The sequence below is a fragment of the Coturnix japonica genome, chromosome 5 (genome assembly GCF_054131305.1).
Source record: "Coturnix japonica strain WE chromosome 5, WE-NBRP24, whole genome shotgun sequence".
Taxonomy (NCBI): domain Eukaryota; kingdom Metazoa; phylum Chordata; class Aves; order Galliformes; family Phasianidae; genus Coturnix; species Coturnix japonica.
The window spans coordinates 32,375,451-32,395,471 of NC_140667.1; the positions used below are offsets into that span (position 1 = coordinate 32,375,451).

Below are 20,021 nucleotides of genomic sequence, written 5' to 3' on the forward strand. Positions count from 1 at the left end.
ATAGAAATCTAAGCTTTCTGTCCTATTTGACGCATGAAAGGCCTAAGAATCTGGCTTTGTGTGGTAATGAATACACAGGCATTTAATAGGATAGAACTAATCAATTTGTTTCAAATATATTGATGTCAAGGGTTCTCACACCAGGTAATTGAGTAGATCCAATAATTTACTGATTTCAGTACTTTAATGACCAGTTTTACAGTACTGTAGCACATAGCAGAACAGAGAACATCGTTGTGAATAGTTGGGTTAAAATGGTCACACCCTTTGCAAATAAGTAAAGGAGTACAAGATGAAAACTTGTTTGTTGTGCATTACATTAGGAAAATAATAGCGATTGCTACTTAGCATCTTAAAGAGTATAGGTTGTCAGTGACAAAACTATTTAATGCAAGTTTAAATTTTGTTCTTAGAAGCTATTAAAATTTGAAAGAAGGACTAAACTGACATAAAATAACAGTTAAAACAATAACTGTTAACAATCAACATGAAAAGTGTCATGGGCTCTTTTCCTTCGACATTTAATTTTATTTATATTTTTTCTAGGATTTAATGTTATAATCTTTCAACTGTCTCTTACTGAAGGATAACATCAGTAAAGAACTTAGTAGTAAATAAATAGGTAGAAGTTCAGCACAGTGCTACATATGAATGAGTATAAGGTCACCCTAGTAACCCTTGTTCACAGACTGCTGGCTGTCATGCATGTTAACTCCTGGTGAATAAATGTAATTGTTTACATGCTGCACTGACTAATATTGATTAATCATTCTAATGTCCAGCAATTCTGTGCAAGAAAACTGCTCATTTCACAATGTATGTACATCATGAGTTCTTAATATCTTGTTTAGATAAACTAGTACTTTCCATCAGAATCTGCAAATGTTCAGCTTTGAAATAGCCCGTTAGATAATGCTTTTCTTCAGTTTAGAGCAGATATCTGCAACTGAAAACAAACTTTCCTTGTCAATGGCATATTCACTTGTAAGATCTCAGATAGGCTTCTTTGAAAAAAAGTGTTATTTAAAGAAACTTGCAGGATGGTAAAAATGGAATGAAAAACACTTCATAATATTTATGTCATGTATCTTAGTGCATGCTAGTTACAGGATTTTGTTTGTTTGTTTGTTTTTAAGCTCAATAGATTTAAAGTAACACCATTACACTATGCTACACTATAATATTTTATCCCATTATTTGTACATTGAACTCAGTGACTACTACTTGGCTAGATCATGATCACTTTTTGAATAAGCTGTACCTTCTGAAAAGGCAACCAGGCCTAATCTGGATTTACTAAGAAAGGAAGAAGCTGACATCCCCCTTGGGTAGCTTGTTCCAGTGGTTACTGACTCATTTAGAAACAAACAAACAAACAAAAACAAAACAAAAACAAAAAAAAACCACACAACTATGCAGGTCTGCCTAATCTTTTTCTAATTTCTCTAGTTTCAGTTTTTAGCCACTAGTTCTTGTTTTGCATCTCTCTGCAAGGTTTAATAATTTTTCCCTAGCCAGTGTCTCCAGTCCCTGTAACTGAGTCACTCCCCCATCTTCTTGATAAAAATAAGCAGATTAACCCTTTTTATCACATTCATGACATATCTCTACTTTTTTCTCTTTATGATGCTTTCACACTGCTTTCCTCACTTTATTTTACTGATATTCTTCAATACTATGTGCATCAAAATTTTTGAGACTATTCCAGCATGTCATATGTCAAAATGTCACTCCCTGTTCCCCAACTTTTCAATTTCCTTGGCATACAAAAGTTAATGTTAGAATTTCAGAACACCACTGAAATTTACTCTTCTTGAAGGTGACTATACCACCAAGGACAGATGAAGCTTAGATTAAGAACAAGTAGAGTTTTAAGGTTATAAAAGAGGTCTAAACATTCATGCAACACACTGTAAACAAGAATACATGCCACGTATCAGCTTTTTGCTGAAAATATTTTGCCAGAAACTACAGGAGGAACAGAGAAGAAAACTTGTGCTTGAAGAGATGACATTAAACCATAAATTTTAAGACAAGTACTGTGGGATAAACAGATATCAGTAGGAAAGGTTCCTGTTGATTTACTGTTCAGACCTTTTATGCATGCACAACAAAGAGGACCTCTGATTTTAAGACCTTGACTGAAATTCTCAGTCTTCAGTAGCTAAGTGGAACCCAGTTTCTCTGTCCCATTATCTACAGGATAAATAATCACTTAAAAAGGAAAAAGATCATAGGGGCTGTTTTGAGCAACACAAGAAAAAAAATCAGCTTCACATAGACTTTCTTCTGATTTAAGCTTTTTATGAAGAGATACTGTTTCTTTAATAAGATTGTCTTGCTTGAAAAATGAGTATTGTCCTCTTAAAAAAAAAAATTCTATAGTAGCAGCCTCATTGGATGTTGAAAGTGAAACATACATAGGAAACAGCTACATTCTCTAATCAATGTAATTAGATGCTATTTTATAAGAAAAAATATAAGAAAGAAAAATGCTTTTGGAATTATCTGTATAGAAAGAAGAAAAGCAGTGCGGCAGTGTTACAGTTGTCAGCATTTCTCTTTGCTTAGCTCATAAGAGTATATGCCATTTTGCATAAGCCATTATAAAGAGTACATTTTCATTTATAATTATTGGTGAGCGCTCACGCAGCAAATGTGTATGTCATCTTGTACCTTGTCATCTTGTCATCTGTATTTTGTTTACATTTAGACTTTGCTGTAAATGATTCGCATTCAATGTCATCAAAATACTTTGCTGCAGTTCTGCATAAATATCAATAGTTGACAACAGACTCTGTTAAATGTACTGTACTAGCTTCTTTGCTTTCAAAATAAAAAAAAGCATCCATAACTAGCAGAATATGCCTCATAAAATACAACCAAAAAATCTGCAATGTTGTAAATATTCTGCTGAGAACCTGAAGGGAAGGCAAACTCAGTCCCTGAGCAACAAGTCTGCTTCATCTAGGTTACCAGATCAAGACGTCTTAAGTTTATAAAAGGGGAAACTGAAGTTTCTAGTGTCCAATTACAGCTTTCAACTATTTTTTGCTGTAGTGAACTCAGTGCATAAATTCTGAACAATTCTAATTGAAGTGAAGTCTTCATTAAAATAATAACAGAGGGATTTCTTGTGTTTCTTAATTCAGAAATACTATTTCACTGCTTGACTCCTTTTTTCAAGAAGGAATAAATTCACTACTGAAATACATAATAATCAGTCCATTGATCTCAGATACTTAAAACTGTGTATTACTCACAGTCATTTTATCTCTTTGTTTTTTAATCCATACAGTATCAGTTATTGGTATGATCATATGCTGATTTTGATTGAACTGCCAAAAAAGCAACTGAGAAAAAGCAAAGGAGATACCCAGAGAAGAGACTAAATTTAATGAAAATCTAATGTCCATTTATCCTTGACAGTTATTTATAATTTTGTGTAATCTTCTTTGTAAGTTTCTTGGAGAAAGCGATGAACTGGAATTAGATCTTTCCAACTGGGAATAAAATGTTGACTTTTTTTACATTCCAAAATTTATGGACCTATCTTCATCTTATTCTTTTACTCCTTAAACAGTTCCAGAATTCCATCTTTCTTTGCAAGTTATCTGACCTTTCTTCTCTTGACTGCCTTAACACATTTATACATATTTTAATGAGTTCTGTTGTCCCATAATAAGACAATGAAATGCTATGTGAATAATAAATAGAGCAGAAAGCCTGCCATATATGACATGTAAATGAAAATCCTATATCCTATATAATACCCAGGATTTGTTCTAAAGAATTCAGAAAGATAGTTTGATGGGAAGTATCTACTAAAGAGGCAGCATTCACTGTGTGCATTTTATGGAGTTCTGCTAATCCAACTGACAACTATGTTGTCATTTGATTTAATTTCATATGATTTAATTTCCTTTTCACTTTACCCCACAAATGAAAATTTGCACATCTAGCTTTATGTTTGCAATTTCCAAGAAATATGTCTGCAATTTTTAGTAGGCAAGCAGTGTTTTCCAATTAAAAAGAATTTTTGAAAACCACAGTTACACAAGAACTAATATTACTTGATGATATTATTTCTAAATTATTAAATCACTGGCATAAATAAAAGAAAGTGAGTGAAATACTTGCACAAATTCTACATCTAAAACTTTATAAAGATACACCAAATACTTGGATCCACATCAGACTGATCAGTGACTATTGTTATCAGTAGTTCTGTCAATACTTATGGAGACATAAGAGAGTTTGGAATTTTCTAACCTATTATTCAGAAAGTGAATAAAAAGTATACACAGATACTGAAACAGATACTTTAAGACTAATGTCATCTTCAAACTTCTAACTTACAGATACATAATGAATTGTCTATTTTCATTTAGTTTCAATATGAAAAATGTAGCTGTGGCAGCAAATACACAGCAAAAAAGCCATGACTAAGAGTGGGAACTTGGGGGTTTATATTTTGCCTATATACATAAACAGGAGTTATTACACTATTACCAAAAAATTGAAAAGGACTTCAAAAATAAACAATCTTGCTGTTAGTGTTTTAACTTGCACTTCACAGTAGCTTTGAAAACAACTTCTACTAAGTGATGAAATCATTACAATTCACTGGAGCGTGACTCTGAGCAGCAGTGTTGGGGAATATAACAATAATGTATTTTTGGAAGTACTGCTGTTCATCATATGAAACATGCTCATTTACATATTGCAGGCCTTGCTGTCTGCCATCTACTGTAACATCTTCTAAAGTAACACAAATCCAATTTTACAGGTAAGTATTTACAAGTATCTTAATCCTGGAGTACTATACTCATGTGGAGTGCTGCAACCAGATGTGGAGTCCTCGGTACAGGAGAGATATAGACCTGTACTGGCACATTCAGAGTAGAGACACAAAAATGATCGAAGAGATAGAATACCTCCCTTATGAGGATAGGCTGAGAGCTCAGGCTGTTCAGCCTGGAAAAGGCTCCAGGAAGACCCAATTATTAGGCTTTCAGTATTTGGTAAGAAAGAAGGGGACAGATTCTTCATCTGGATCTGTTGTGACGGGACAAAGGGAAATGGTTTTGAACTAACAGAAGGGAGATTTAGATTGGATATAAGAAAAAAAGTTTTTTATTATAAGAGTAGTAATGTGGGAATATATTGTTTAATTTACCACTATGCCCCTTCAACAAGGTTTGTCATTTCAGAGAGTAGGATAAATGTTTGTGCAGTGAAGGGTGAAGCCTATAACACAGAACTGCTGAAATACTGAAAAGATTACCTTTGCAGCTCTGAGCAATGTTGGGTCAGACACAAATGAAATTACTGTAACCTCAACGAATGCCAGCAGTGCTTGCCTATGGATGTTGTATTTATAGGATGGCTGTATAAAATTTACAAATGTTACCACACAGAATTAATATACAAAGAAAAAAAGTCATAATTTAATGATCAAATCAAAGAAGCAAAAATAAAGAATTTTAAATAATACACTGCAAAAGAGGAAAAAAAAAAGACAAAATGAATCTACAAAGACTGCCATTGTTTTCTCTTTGGCCTGATTCTGAAATCCACCTATCTCTGTTTACATATATTCAGAAAAATATGAAAGTGATTTTATTCAAAAGTCACTAAAGTCAAAGAAAGAGTTCAGGTGACTATTTCAAAAATCTATTTTACATTAAATCCACTCCTGAATTATTTTATAACTAACTGGCTAGTCCAATAGGGATGTCAACTAAATTCTGAATGACTTTAACTACAAGGATAGTTAAAGCCTGAGAACTGAAACATGTATTTAGTAAGCAGTAGCTGTGAATACTGTTAGATTCATGTGGACATTGTGTATAATATTGCGGTATACCAGACAATTCTTTCAGTCATATATCTTCCTCTTTCACATGAAAATTCTGGAATTGTGAAATTCTCAGCACAAAAAGACACACAGGATACTGGACTCTAGGAATTTCAAGGCAAATGCTCCTTCTAGACAATTTCAAATGCCTGGTTTGCCTGGACAGCTCATCCAGTTTTCATCTGAGAACAGAAGTTACTTTTCCTTGGACTTACTTAGTAGTGGTACTACTATTTCTGCTACTAAACAGAGAACATTTATAGTGCCTTCCTGTGCACTGAGAGAGCCCTTCTGTTGTTCTAAATCTAAAGTACATAAATGGGCTTTGCAAGTGGCTTCAATGCCTTAGTAATTATCCCTTCCTTTATTCTTCATCGCCTATCTTTTGACATACAAAAACAAAAAAAATAAATAAAAATTGAAAAGTATAATCCACATGCCTACAGTCAGATACTGAAGTGCAAGGTGATTTTTTAATTTAAACATCCTATTTTGAAGGAGAAATATAGAATGTAAGTAGCTTGGGAGAAATTGTGTTTTAATCAGATATGTTCTAAAAAGAACATAAGCATTTTCAAAAATTCTACCCTTAATCCTTAATTTCTGAATCTTTTTCTTCACTTGCACTCTCATTGTTTATTGGAGAGAACAGCAAGTCCTCTAATCTTACAGAAGCTCATGGCATGATGTTCCTGTCTATGGCTTTCCTTTAATTATATTCCATGCTGACCTCTGTAAGGAGCCAGTAGCAGAAAACAATAGCTTTGATATCGGTGTTTACATGAATGTTTGATAAGCATCTGCCAGCCCTTAGCACTCTTCAAGACTGTGTAACACAAAAGACAGCCAGGGAACCCTGGAGCTTTTGCCACCTGAAAACATAATCTGTGTGTTTTCTGAATTTCAAATAGGCACAGATTGTTCTTTTGTAATTTAAAATGTAATTTATGTATTATTTACTGAAAGAATATATTGATCAGAAAATACATTGCTATTTTTTATAAAATGTAGCTTTGAGGTGCAAGGTTAAAAAGTCTTTTAATGGATATTTGTCTCACTAACTTTTCTTTGATCTCACTGGATTAAAAAAAGGCTGATAAAATTGAATAGTTGATTAGACTATGGACTACATCAAGATTAATAGTAAGCAATTACTTGCAAACATTTTGATGATTTCTGATTAGATTTTTCATTTTATCTGTGTTTTCAAATGTTTTACTTCCTGGAGAAATTATAAGTAACAAAGTATCTGTTTTGTTTGTGTTAGTTTCTAAAGCTTAATACTCTTGTTGATTCCTCAGCTCTAAGTACACATAACTCCCAATTCTTCCAGTAACCAGCTGTGCAACCTTGATTTAGGTGAGTATTTTTCAGAGTCTTTTGCTCATGCTGCACTAGTCCAAACCACCTTAATATATTTTATATATTATACTTAATATAGTTTAGAAAACCAAATCTGTCTATCCCTATCATCTTGCCACCATATTTCCTGCCACTCACAAACCACTGCTGTACACATGGATTCCAGTTAGGAAATGGCAAGTAACAAACCAGTAGAAAAAGGTCACATCTGTTTATTTGTAAGTAACTGTGTACACGTACAATGCTTTGTATAACCAAAAAACCATTTGTTTTATATGTAAGCAGAGCTTTCTACATAAGAGTTTTATATATATATATATATATATATATAATTAACTCACCCCTCCTGGTAACAGTTTGGAGAAAAGGAATTAGTTGAGGAATGTGGCCCTCTCCTGTTTGTACAGTCGTACCACAGGGGAGAAGGGGCAGGTGAAAGGGGGGAACCCACACAGACTCAGATTGCATGGAAGGAGGGTGGCTCTAGATCCTCCACCAGGCACTCACATACTCTTCCATTGGTTCAGGCTGTGACCCTGGAATTCCACTACATAGATGATATGAGACTCCATTTAAACTAGATTGAGAGTCTATTTTACTGTGAAACAATAGCTGCTTTAGTCTTTGTTCTTGTGAGAATTCATACTCATATGCCACATCTTTCAAAGTCCAAGACAGAGAGGTAGGTTAATTTATTGGACTTTTTTGGACTTAAATTTCAGGAAACAACATTAGCACTGATTCTGTTTATACTACGCCAATGGTATCCTGGGATCCATCAGAAGAGAGGTGGCCAGCAGAGACAAGGGAGGCGATTATCCCTCTCTACTCTGCCTTCATGAGGCCCCATCCGGAATACTGCGTCCCCAATACAGGAAAGATATGGAGCTGCTGGAGAGGGTTCAGAGGAGGGCCACAAAGATTATTAGAGTGCTGGAGCACCTCCTGAACAAAGAGAGACTGAGTTTGTTCAGACTGGAGAAAGAAGAGGCTATGAGATCTCATTGTAATATTTAAAAGAGTATTATAAACAGGAAGGGAATCAACTTTTTACTCCAGTCGATAGTGCTAGGAAAAGCGAAAATAGTTTTAAGCTCAAGGAGGGAAGGTTTTAATTAGATGTCAGGAGGAAATTCTTCATAGTGTGGTGGGGTGCTGGAGCAGGCTGCCCAGAGAGACTGTGGATGCCACCTCTTAAGACCAGGTTGAATGGGGCCTTTGGCAACCTCATCCAGTATCAGATCTGTAGGCTGGCAGCCCTGCCTGTGGCAGGGTGATTGGAATTTCATGATCCTTGGGATCACTTCCAAGCCAAGCCATTCTATAATTCTACATTTCTTTTTTGACTGCAAACACTCAAAAATCTTACCTTACATTTTCAGGTACTTAGGCAACAAATTTGAGATAGCTTGTCTTTTCTCCCAAGTACCAAGTACGGGAAACATAACTACAAATAAAATAAGCCAGCAAAGAGGATGAAAGAGACCCTATTTATGGCCAACAAAGTAGCATTTGCTGAAGCTTAGATACCTAATTTTAGATTGCACAAGAACAGAAATTACCAGTGAGATGCATCATATCACCCATTTTTAAGCCTTTACTCCTTCAGAAATAAAATATGACTTCTGCTCTTATGTGTAAATGAATACATTCTAGGAAATTTTTAATTAAAGTAGGCTAAAATGTGTTGGTACATTTGTAAAGCAACAGTTGGCTGATTTCCACTATCCTCTCTCTATATGAGAGATTAATATAATCATACAAAAACAACAGTAAAACACTTATGCCAATTAGACAAGAAACTTCCAAAATACAAATAGGATAAAGAATGAAAAAGCAGCATAATATTAATGAACATTTAAAAATTCCAGTCAGTGTTTGAGGTGCCATTGAATAGACTGACTAGCAAGCAGTTTTAGTGATCCCAGATGAAGGCCAACAGGCTTTTTCTTTCAGATCATGACTGTGTGTGCTCAATTTGGTCCTCACACTAGTATATATTAGGTGTAACTCTGCTAACTTCCAAGAAATTTCTTTCTATTCACACCAGTGTAGCTGAGATTAAAATTTGCTACTCTCAGTTCAACAAAAGAGGTTGAAAGGTTTAAGAGATTTCTATACAGCGTGAATCAATTCTGTAGAAAACATGCTTTTAAGACAGTGTTAGATCCTTATAGTGTTAGAAACAGTATAAACCTATTTTTAGTTTATCACACTTTTTTTTTAATTGACACATTCTTATTGAAATACTCTGCTCTAAAATTATTTTTCTTTGAAGAATGTTTCCCCAAATTTTATAATCAATTAAAAGCATGCTAACTTATGTTCCCCAAGGCTAGATGCTTAATTTTTTCAGTACTTTCTAATACCATTAACAATTTTCCTTTGTGCATCGGAATAACCTGGCAGCAGCTTTCAAGTAGTTTGTATGGCTTTTTTCTAAAACAAAAAGAAAATTGCTAATTAATATTTCCTATTTTTGTGCGCAAGCTGTGAAATTACATAACTAGCTGAAACTAATGAAACAGAAGCTCTCAGTCTTGAGGGGAGCGAATTGCGGCTTTTAGTACTTTTAAGCCTCAACAGTTTTCACAGCGATCTCATCAGAGACACAAATATTCAGACACACATCTGATGGTAACAAGCTGCAGGTGTTAAAAAAAAAAAAAAAAAAAAATTACATTTTGCTAGTAGATTTTTAGAAAAAGTGATGTTCTGTATATGCAGATGTACAACTGTTGGATGCCTATTAATGGAATAGTGGTTTGTCAGAAGATATTCTTTGTACTTGCTGTTTCTTTCTGGTAAAGAATGATGTAACTGCATTTACAGTAGAATCACACAGGGAATATTCCAAACAATTGGAATATAATCATATACATTGTTAAAAAGTCTCTGCTGCGCTTCTGGCTCAGGGTAGGCTATGACTCTCCCAGACAATTGCTCCGCACAGCTGGGAGCTACAACAGGCCAAGGACTGCTCCTATTAGGCAGTCTGGATGATGTCACCACTGTAGGAGGGGGAAATAGCATAATAGCATCGGTACGGGATGCTCCATTCCAGCTGGCCTCAGTGCCAAGAGCAGTCCTGAGCATGTTTAATTTATGAGTATAGATATACTCTATAGTGCCAAGAAGAGGAATGAAAACAGCTGTCCCATGCTTTCAGTGCCCAAACTGCCAACCATGAATAGCACAGAGAAGCAAGAAATTGCCAAAGAAGCCAAGTCTGAGACAGATGCTTTATTCCCAAGGTTGTTAGTGGAGGGAAACAATGAAATTTCTTTAAGTCTGGAATGTTTTTTAGTGAAGAACAAATAACAACTATGACAGCAACCTTTGCTACCTTGTTGATACTGACCCACTTTGTACAAAAGGCAAAATTAAAGTTGGGACAGGAGAGGGAAGCACCTGGAGATAAGAGCAGGTGGTGCCAATTGCAGCCTGCTTAATGCTCCACTATACCTATACTAGGTATGACTACAAACCAGTCTAACAGTTTTATTTCAAAGTTTCAATACTTTCTGTATAATTGATAATACATCCTTCTTCACAAATAATCTGGGGACAAAGCTAAATTTAAATGGTTTGCATAGAAGAGTCTATATAAAAAAAAATACGGAAAATTTAATTCTTTTTCTACTCTGTCACATTGTTTGTGTCATTTCTTTCTTTTCCATGTGGAGGACTTCATCCAGCTTTTTCTGATATAAAAATGGAATTATATTTACTTATGTGTGAGAGCCTTTTTTCATATACTTAGAAACTTTAACATCATTCTTCTTGACTCCAGCTTCTACAAGATAAGCAGGAGACAGCATTGATATTAGTAGAATATCAATGGTTTTCAGCGGTTTTGAAAACCTGTTTCTGACTTTTGGGGAGCAGCAAAAAGAGAGGGAGCAGTTCATTACTCATGAGTATTAATGCTCATGTCTATTTTAACTGCAAGTCAATCAAAATTAAACACTGAAATAGTATATAAAGATAAAAATAAATCTTATATTTCGTTTTTCCTCTTCATTAGTTTCAGCACTATTTTATGCCTGCACCAGATGGCTTCAAGAAAAAAACAACTTATGTCTATATACATAGTGTTCATACTGATGGAAAAGTATCGTAGTATCATAGTATCATAGTCTCGTGCGGGCTGGAAGGGACCTTAGAGATCGTCGAGTCCAACCCCCCGGAATTCGAGCCTCCTGTGTTGCAACGCGGCATTCCTACCACTGCGCCACCGGGGCACACAAGTACTCATATTTGTCACAATTACAATGTTCGCCCAATTGAAATAAAAACATCTCTCTCTCTCAGTTCTTTGTTGTTCTTTTTTCCTCTCCCTCCAGGCTTGCAGATTTTGTCAATCTTTTCCTCCAGTATGATAATCACTTGACAAATCTCTAGAAGTCAGCAAAAACAGTCTGAGCCTGGCAGAGACCGACCTCAGAACTCATGCAGAAACTGATTGCTTTTGTAGCCCAAGTAGTAGTTTTACCTTAAGTCAACAAGTGAGTAAGCACTGCAGAATTCATATTTCTGAGCTCCCAATGGAAAATCCCAAGGAAATACAGACTGTTTTGAAAACCTTGTTTAAAACTTAGCAACACTGTGAAATAAGCATGTAGGACTGCTTTTACTTCCAAATACTACAGTTGTGCTCAGCAAGGAAAGAGACTACCAAGAGACACAAGCGCAGAAAATAGTGAACTAGGAAATCATACCTTGCAGTAACAGAGTCTTCAGATTGCTAGCTGGAACAAAAACTGGAAAAAAAAAAAAAAAAATCTTTTGAAATTTCACAGTAAGAGAAATTTGGGGATAAGAATATGAGAAGTTCAACAAAGCAATAAATTCTGCATCAACTTAAAGCACACTTGACTTGAAAACTGATATTTTTCTTTTCCTTTTCCCTTCTTCTAGCTACCTGTGTTTTGTTGAAGGAAAATGTGTATTAAAAATGACATTCAAGGCAACACTTCAAAAATTTTAGAAAATGTCAAATTAATGTGGATGGACATTTAGCCTTCAATTATTAAAACATCTAGAAAACTTGTTTCTAGCCATCCATGGCTGAATTTAGTTTACTTCAACCTAGCATGTAATTTTCCCTTCAGATTCTGTATTTCTTTACCATATTTAAATAAAAAAATAAAAATAAAAATAAAAAAACAACTTTTCAACTCTATGTCATGTTTCTAACTCTCATCACAGTTTTAAGTCAATGAAATAATAGCAGAAAGATAAGGAGATACAGGAATCATCTGCCAACTTGAGAACAGGACATGTGAGATGCTTAGTGGAACTATTATTGAGTGAGGCTTTCAGAATTATAGAAGTGTAAGGATAGCTGTTATTTTAATGATGGATGTAGTATATCTAGTACAACTAGTACATTCATTACACTGTTAGACTTATTGTTAGACATAATTCAGTCTTTTTTTTTTTTTCCTTGCCTTTCTCAAGTATTTCTTAAAGGTTCAAGAATCCCTTTCAAAACTCTGTTTGTATGGAAAATGCAGATAGAAATACTTGCTAATGACAGTACATTCTGAGTTCCAACTGAGTACAAACAGTATTTAAAACTGTTAAATGCAGTTAATGCACTTATACATAAGCTTGCCTTTGATGATGACCCTTAACAGTCTTAGAAATCATTAATAAGAGTGCAAGGGTGAGCTTTCTTCAGTACATCTGCCCACTTTTGGAGAGCCTCTCCAATATCCTGACACCTCTGTAATGCAGACTATAACACTGCATCTCTTTCCTGAATTTCATATCTGCAAAGAGAAATTTTCACAACTTCAAAATTGTTGATAAGTAACTATCCATTCTTGAACTAAATCTCAGCCAGATATCTGGCGACTTGTGCTGCTGGAAGGGCAGACTTGTAAATGAGTGGTAAAGTTCAAAAGTAATTAAAAAAAAATCATATTGATTTTTTTTTAAATATTCTTTTTTAATATATATATATATATATATATATATATATATAATTCTTTTACACTATTTCATACTATTATGCAGTGTGCTGAAGCAAAATAACTGTCAGGTTTTACACTGGAAGTAGGTGTATGAAGAAATAACTATGTGAGTGTACAGTACTGCATTCTGGAAGAATTTCTTGGGGTCATTTGTGCCCCAGGATACTGTACTGTAGGAATACTCCAGAATTCCCTTCCTTGTGTCACCACGTGCCTTTCCGATGTTCAGGGGAGAGGTATTTTTTTTTTTGTTTTGTTTTAGTGATTCTATAGAATGTCTGCTATGAGCAACAGAAAAAGAACTACATTTGTAAAGACTGAACACATGCCCTGGGAATGCAAGAATGGATATGTTTCCTTACCCTCTCAATTTCAATCTTTGGGTTCTGTAGTATTAAAAAATGCAGCGTAAAATCTAAATGGACATGAAATTTCAAGTGATACTGCCTGAGGGTCATCCCTTATATGTTTAGATAAACAGACTTGCAGACAAGTAAATACTCTCTAATTTAACACAACAAAATAACAGATGTTCTTTTCAAGCATGACTCCTGCTTAACTCTAGAACAAGACTATACTACAGGGCACATTAAACCCCTCATTAGCTTGAATTGAAAGGATAAGTAAATGCCCTTTGACCAATTAAACTCAATAAAGAGGGTTCAAGCTCACTCTTTGTGAAGCAAGCTGGTTAAAAATACGAAAAGCATACTTCACAAGCAATATCACGCTACATAAGACTCTGCCAGTAATTTCTCAGTTGCTCTCCATTGCGAAATTAATCAGAAATAGTATAAAGCAGGGAAACAGGATGTAGAGCCTGAAGAAAGTGTAATATTAAAACAATATTTACTATTTTTTTTCTTAATTGCATTTTTCACTATTTTTCTACTAGTAATCTAAAGCTGAATAATCCCAATTCAGCAGCATATCATTAAAAGTACTCACATTACCTTTTCTGTTAAAAATGCTGTCTTATACATCCTTAGTGTGACAAAACTTCTTAGCATAATTTTTCATTTCTCACACCGCAAGGATGGACAAACCATTATGTTTGACAAGCAGTGAACTACAGAAATTATTCCATTATTTGCTATTAAAATTATGATTCTTGACCACAGCAACTAATTCTGATTTACACAAAAAGGACTATGCAATAAAGTTACAAAATGAATCCTAGTTAAACCTTGAAATATGTACTACCGACCCTCACTACAGTCACGATTTTCAATTAAATCCAGTTACTGATTTGTTGAACATAACTTCTTATACAAATCTCCCATTACCGTATTTAAAATTATTTTCAAGAAGAGCAAGAAATATCCTGCTAATTCTATTCAAGCTTCTGAGAGGTTAGCACCATTTGGCTGATCTTGAATGGGCTGAGTCTTAGATATCTTAACTCAATTTCAAACCCTGTGAGCAACTGGCAAATCTATCCAGCTGTCTTGCAAGAGTTCCTTTGAGACTTTTGACTTGAATATGATGACCACATATTAACTTTATTTCTTGAATTCTAGCTTTTGAGAAATGTAAAATTGTTTTGTTAAACACCAAAATCCAAGTAGCTCAAATTTAGCAGTTAGGTTTTAGCAAAGTTTAGTTGCCGTACTTTGTACACAAAGTCGTGATAATACCAAAAGCGATCACTATACATTTTCATATGTAATTTTATTAGAATAATGTCAGCATTTCCTGGATTTATTACTCTTCTTCACCTTTTATTCAGATTTATAGCATACAGGCTGTAAAGATTGGTACCGCTTAGAGAAAAACATGAAAACCCATGGGAAGGTGGACTGGCTTAGATATCTGCTGCCACAGCAGTAGCTAGCAATATTTATAAGCTCTGATTCCATTTGCATTAGCTGTACAAAATGTTGCTTTTCAGTCACCTGAAGACCATTTCAGCTTTGCTATATGGCACTGTTTACACCAAGGAAAGCAAAGGGGAAACAGTAGTGGCTGTGGAAGACAATGTGATGGGGTGATATTTAGCCCTCTGATACATTAAGAGTCCAGGACAGTGCATGTTAATTGCTTAGTAGTGGTGCAACAGACAGTTTCTTCTTTCCAAGGAGCCATAAGAGTTTCTGATTTGTCTGGCTCAGACAGGCTCCCAGGCCATAGCTGGGAGTGACAACAGAGGCAGAGATTTCCTTAGAACAAGTCTTCAAAAATCTGAAACAGAGCCCATATGTCATGCTGTAAAAAAATGCAAAATATGCTGGATCCGTAAAAGTGACACACCAGGCCATATGCTTCAGACAGAACAGCTTGCATACGTCTAGGCCTCTACACTAACTTCAGGAACTGAAAACAGTGGCTAGGCTATTCTACACTTTTCCACTTGTTAAATTTGTTTTGCTAAAGTCAGATCTATTGGAAACAAACAACAACAACAAAAAGTCTTTGTCAAAACCTTGAAGCTGATGACTGGCCAATTATTTTCTGTGCAGCTTTGAACTGTCAAGCTGTGATCAAGCGAAGTGGAACAACAGCAAGGTTTTCCAGAATGGCTGTTCAAATCCAGAGGTTCATGTCATTGTTCAAAATGGACTCAATGCTAAACACCAGGAGAGGTCAGCATGCCAGTTCTGATCCATTCTGGGCACAAAGCAATACTTTCTATTTTTGCTATTATCCCAAACACTTTCTGGCACTTCCACAAACCTAACAGATATAAATTCTTTTAATCAGAACCAACTCCCACATCATTACCTGCCAGACAACAAAACCTGCATGAACACCTCTTTAAGGGTCTATTTTACTTTGGCAAATGCCAGGAAATCCTAGAGTCAGTAATGTACCTTTCCATGCAATAGTACTACGGAGGTCCTTAAACAGCAGGATAGTTTAATGCTGTCTTATGTGGTATAAGAACTAAAATACACACAACTAAGCAGGTTAATCTTCAGCTTTAACCTCTATGTTTCAATGATGAAATATCAACTGTGAGGCTGAAAACTCCTTTTTATACATGAATAGTGAAAATATTTGCACATTTTGAACTTTCTGCAAAAACTTTCTCAAAGAGAATGTGAATTCATAAAATGCTTTAGTAAATCCTTAATTAAAAGTAACAGAATTTATAGTACATTTCTCAGCTGTGTCCCAGACTTTGCATAAAATCAAGTGAACATTTTCAACAGTGCACAAGTCAGATTTCCAAATGATATGTGAACTTGGCATAGCTGTTCCCCTCAAATAATTGCTGTTAAAAGACATATTGCCTACAGGACATTAGGCTCAATGATATTTACACTGTCTTCTACCTTTACAAAAAAAGGTTGTTACTTAAATAAAATCCTTAACTTCCAACTTACAGTGACAAACTTCATTTTTGCTCAGTATCTTCATAAGATACTGAATGAAGGTTGTATCTTTCCCAAAAAGAATAAAGCAGATTGAGTTTTGTCTGGTTTGCCACATTGACTTTTTTACACTCAAGGCTAGATAGCACATCTTCCTGCTGCAGCCCTGTCAGTGGAAGCTTTCACCTTGACAGCTGCTTATCACTGTGTCCACTGGGAGGTTTCCATCCCTCCCATTCCATCTCCTAAGCTGCGCTGCAAATACTCACTTATTTGATTCTTTGAAAATGAACAGTGTTTGCAAATTGTTCACTAGTCTAACTTGGCAATTTTTAACTGAAACAGGTCGTTCAAACAGGTCTCCTAACAAATCTGAGGAAGAACTAATGTCATTTAAGGGAAGGAGTTGCAAACTGAAGCAGGAAATCCCTTCAGCAGGATATACTATTAAACTCTTACTCCATAAAATACATTTAGTGCATTCACATTTCATTAAAGTCAGAAAGGAAGTATTCTGAGTGAAGTTAACCTAAACTATCAGAGAGTAAGCATACTGTTGCTGTCCTGAAGATCTTTACATGTCCAGACTATGTCTTCATTGTAACACCACATAATTTCAGATACATCTTACATATAGCTTTGGAATAATAAAAATAATATATATATATATATATATGTATATATATATATATATATAAATCAAACATATTGAGTATATACATAGTGAATACAGTTATGAGAGTCCTGTCAGAAAATTTAACGAAATATCTGTTCTGTTTCTCTAAAAGTATTCTGATAATCTATTTGACTGGAAGTTTATTTAGCTATTAGATGTCCCTACAGATTTTATTTTCTCCAGAAATAAACACACATTTGCAATAGTGGAATTTTATAGCTAGATATCAAATGTTTTCTATTTTAACTTCTTAATTAAGAAAAAACAGATTTTCTCTTTTTTGTAGTTACTCGTATTTGTACAGTAGCATGCATTTTGTCTGATGAATAAGCAAATGAAAAGAAATTATTTCAAAGAAAAAAAATCTATTTTCATTGCCATTTCAGATGGAATTCAAACAAGATCTTCAAAGTTCAGACCAGACATGGACACTCATTCTATCATTTCTAGCATATAACTAGAAAAGTTTCTTTCTTACTAATAATTACTAACCTGCCATGCCATAGGGATGTCACTTCTATTCCAAGAGGTCTTATGGTCTTCAGTACCTCTTGAAAGTCAGCAGATCAGTACCTTACATGTGTACTTATTTTCTAATGGTGTCAGTGGAATTGTACGTCAGTCATAGTAGATAAGTATGTTTTCTTCAGGTCATTTTACTTTAGACTTGATAGAACAGCAGAAAGTTCATTTTGATTGAATTTAAGTTTCCTAAAAATACATTAGAATTTCCAAATCTCTATCTTGTTTCATGAATCAAAAATAGTGACATATTTCTTTGGTAAGAGTATTTCATGCATTATTTATTATATTTTTTGTAATCAATGAATATATTGTTTAACTTTTTCCTGACACAGACATTTTGTTTTTAACTCTTCAAACTTTTCCTGAGCAAACAGTATAAAAAAATTCTATTTTCTTGTTCTTATGTTGGAAGCAGTGCCTCATATTTGTTCTCAGGAAGAAGCAGTTAACAATAGAAAACTCAATCTCTGAACATTTATTTGTTTTTATTATATTCTTACTTACTGGTTCATCTTTTAAGAATTTTCTGTTAGCAGTCTATGATGTTTTGCTTTTCCTTCACTTCTATCTCTACTTGGTGCCTAGATGGAAACTGGAATTAAATTCAAGAATTAGCAGATGAAAAAGAAAAACATGACACGAGCAAGTCAGTGGTTCTAGCTAAACTTGTATGCACTGAAGTTCAAGAATATAAAGCAATGCACTGCACTATTGCTGAATACAGCCATCCATCCCTGTTACATCTACGGAAAAACAAATCTCTACCAGGCATCATTTGTTTTCTGATGAAAACATGCCAGTTAGAGTGAAGTTTAGGAGGTGTTCTGTTTTAGTTATTAATGTTGACTCATTTACAACTTTGGCTTGATTGCTTGATTTTTTTTAGCTGCAGTGGTTACCATCCCCAGTTCTGCATCCCACTTCTCTGTCATAAATTTACACTCTCACAGCAGGCATGTCTGAGCTGACTGTGAAAGGCATGGTTGCTGAAGAACCATCTTAGTTTACTGACTGCCACACAAACAGAAATTGGCACTAACTTTAATATACAACTTGCTTGGCAGGAGGAAGAAAGGCACATTGCAGGACCAGAAACCAGTTAGACTGTCCCAAATCAATTTATTCTATATATGAGTCAAAGTCTGATGTCCACCACTTCTGTCTGCATAGTTTGTAGACAGGGTAATCTCTTCCTCTCCATCTCAGATGGAGATGGAAAGATACAGAGTAAAAGGAAAACTACATATCTGAAAACACATCCCTAATAAAAGCTTTCACAAATATTTTACTAGTTTTTCAGAAGAAAGATGATAATATTAGAGAAAATTTAGTAACAAAAAAAAATTCTCTTTAAATATAGATGTAAGCCATGTGTTTGAAAACATCTCATGGATAGGGATATTAATATTATTTAGTTTATAAGACTGTTTTTGTAATTGGCCAGGAGATTTACAATTTTTTCTTCAAATTGGTTCTTAGAACAGTTTCCTTCCTTCACACTAAGGGATAAAATTAGTGCTGGCAAACACTGCAGCTCCTTGAAGTCAAAACAGCATTTAAGAGCAGTCAAGAGATATAGCAATTTTAGAAGATTCCTCCCATGCATTTCCTTGTATAACGTTTAGGCTGCTAATGTAATTCTGTGAGACTTTAAAAATATAGTTTCAGATCCCTGGAACCTACAAAGTCTGGATACAACTCTGCTCAAAGATTCCTCCTTTTCTCAGAGGTTTCTGGGCAGGATACAGATGACTCTCTAGCAAGCATACAGTCTTTTTCTTCTAAAAATAAACTCATGCATCAGTCACTTTGCAATTGTTCTAGCTGTACATTTTAAAAAAGTAAAACAACAACAACAAAAAAAAAACAAAAACAAGAGCATTCTCCTTTCTTTTTAGATCTCTCTGCATGTATGCTTATACTGCTGTATTTCACATGAACTGAAAGAAAAAGAAAGTGCAGAAGGAAATGCATGATGGGAAAATAATGGCTTAATAGGAATCGAGCTGGACAGCTGTGAAGAAACTCTTTGCATTGTGTGTATTTATGACTTGGCTTGTTGTTTTCCTTTTTTTTTTTTTTTTTTTCTTATATATAAAATGAGACAGAACAAGGAGCATTCATTTTCAAATATAAGCTCCCACACAGATATAAAACTGAATGTATCAGCTAATCAAAAAAAAAATAAAAAAAACAAGTCATTTGCTCAAAAATCACTTTAAATAAAATGAGTTATAAAACAACTTGTTTTTATTAACAGCTGAGACATAACTGAATTTGTAAGCTCACTTTTTAAACAACAC

General features: G+C 34.6%; 1 long non-coding RNA gene across 6 annotated transcripts in view; it reads right to left on the minus strand.

Annotated features, from left to right (window-relative positions):
* The window catches only part of LOC116653488 (uncharacterized), a 49,101-nt gene that overhangs the window by 26,530 nt on the left and 2,550 nt on the right, over positions 1-20,021 (minus strand). For all 6 annotated transcript variants that reach the window (XR_014947208.1, XR_004307405.2, XR_004307404.2 and 3 more), the window contains exons 2-3: positions 18,223-18,310; positions 11,944-11,985 (exon numbers count right to left, since the gene is read on the minus strand). This is a non-coding gene — a long non-coding RNA (uncharacterized LOC116653488). The remainder of the gene's footprint in view (positions 1-11,943; positions 11,986-18,222; positions 18,311-20,021) is intronic.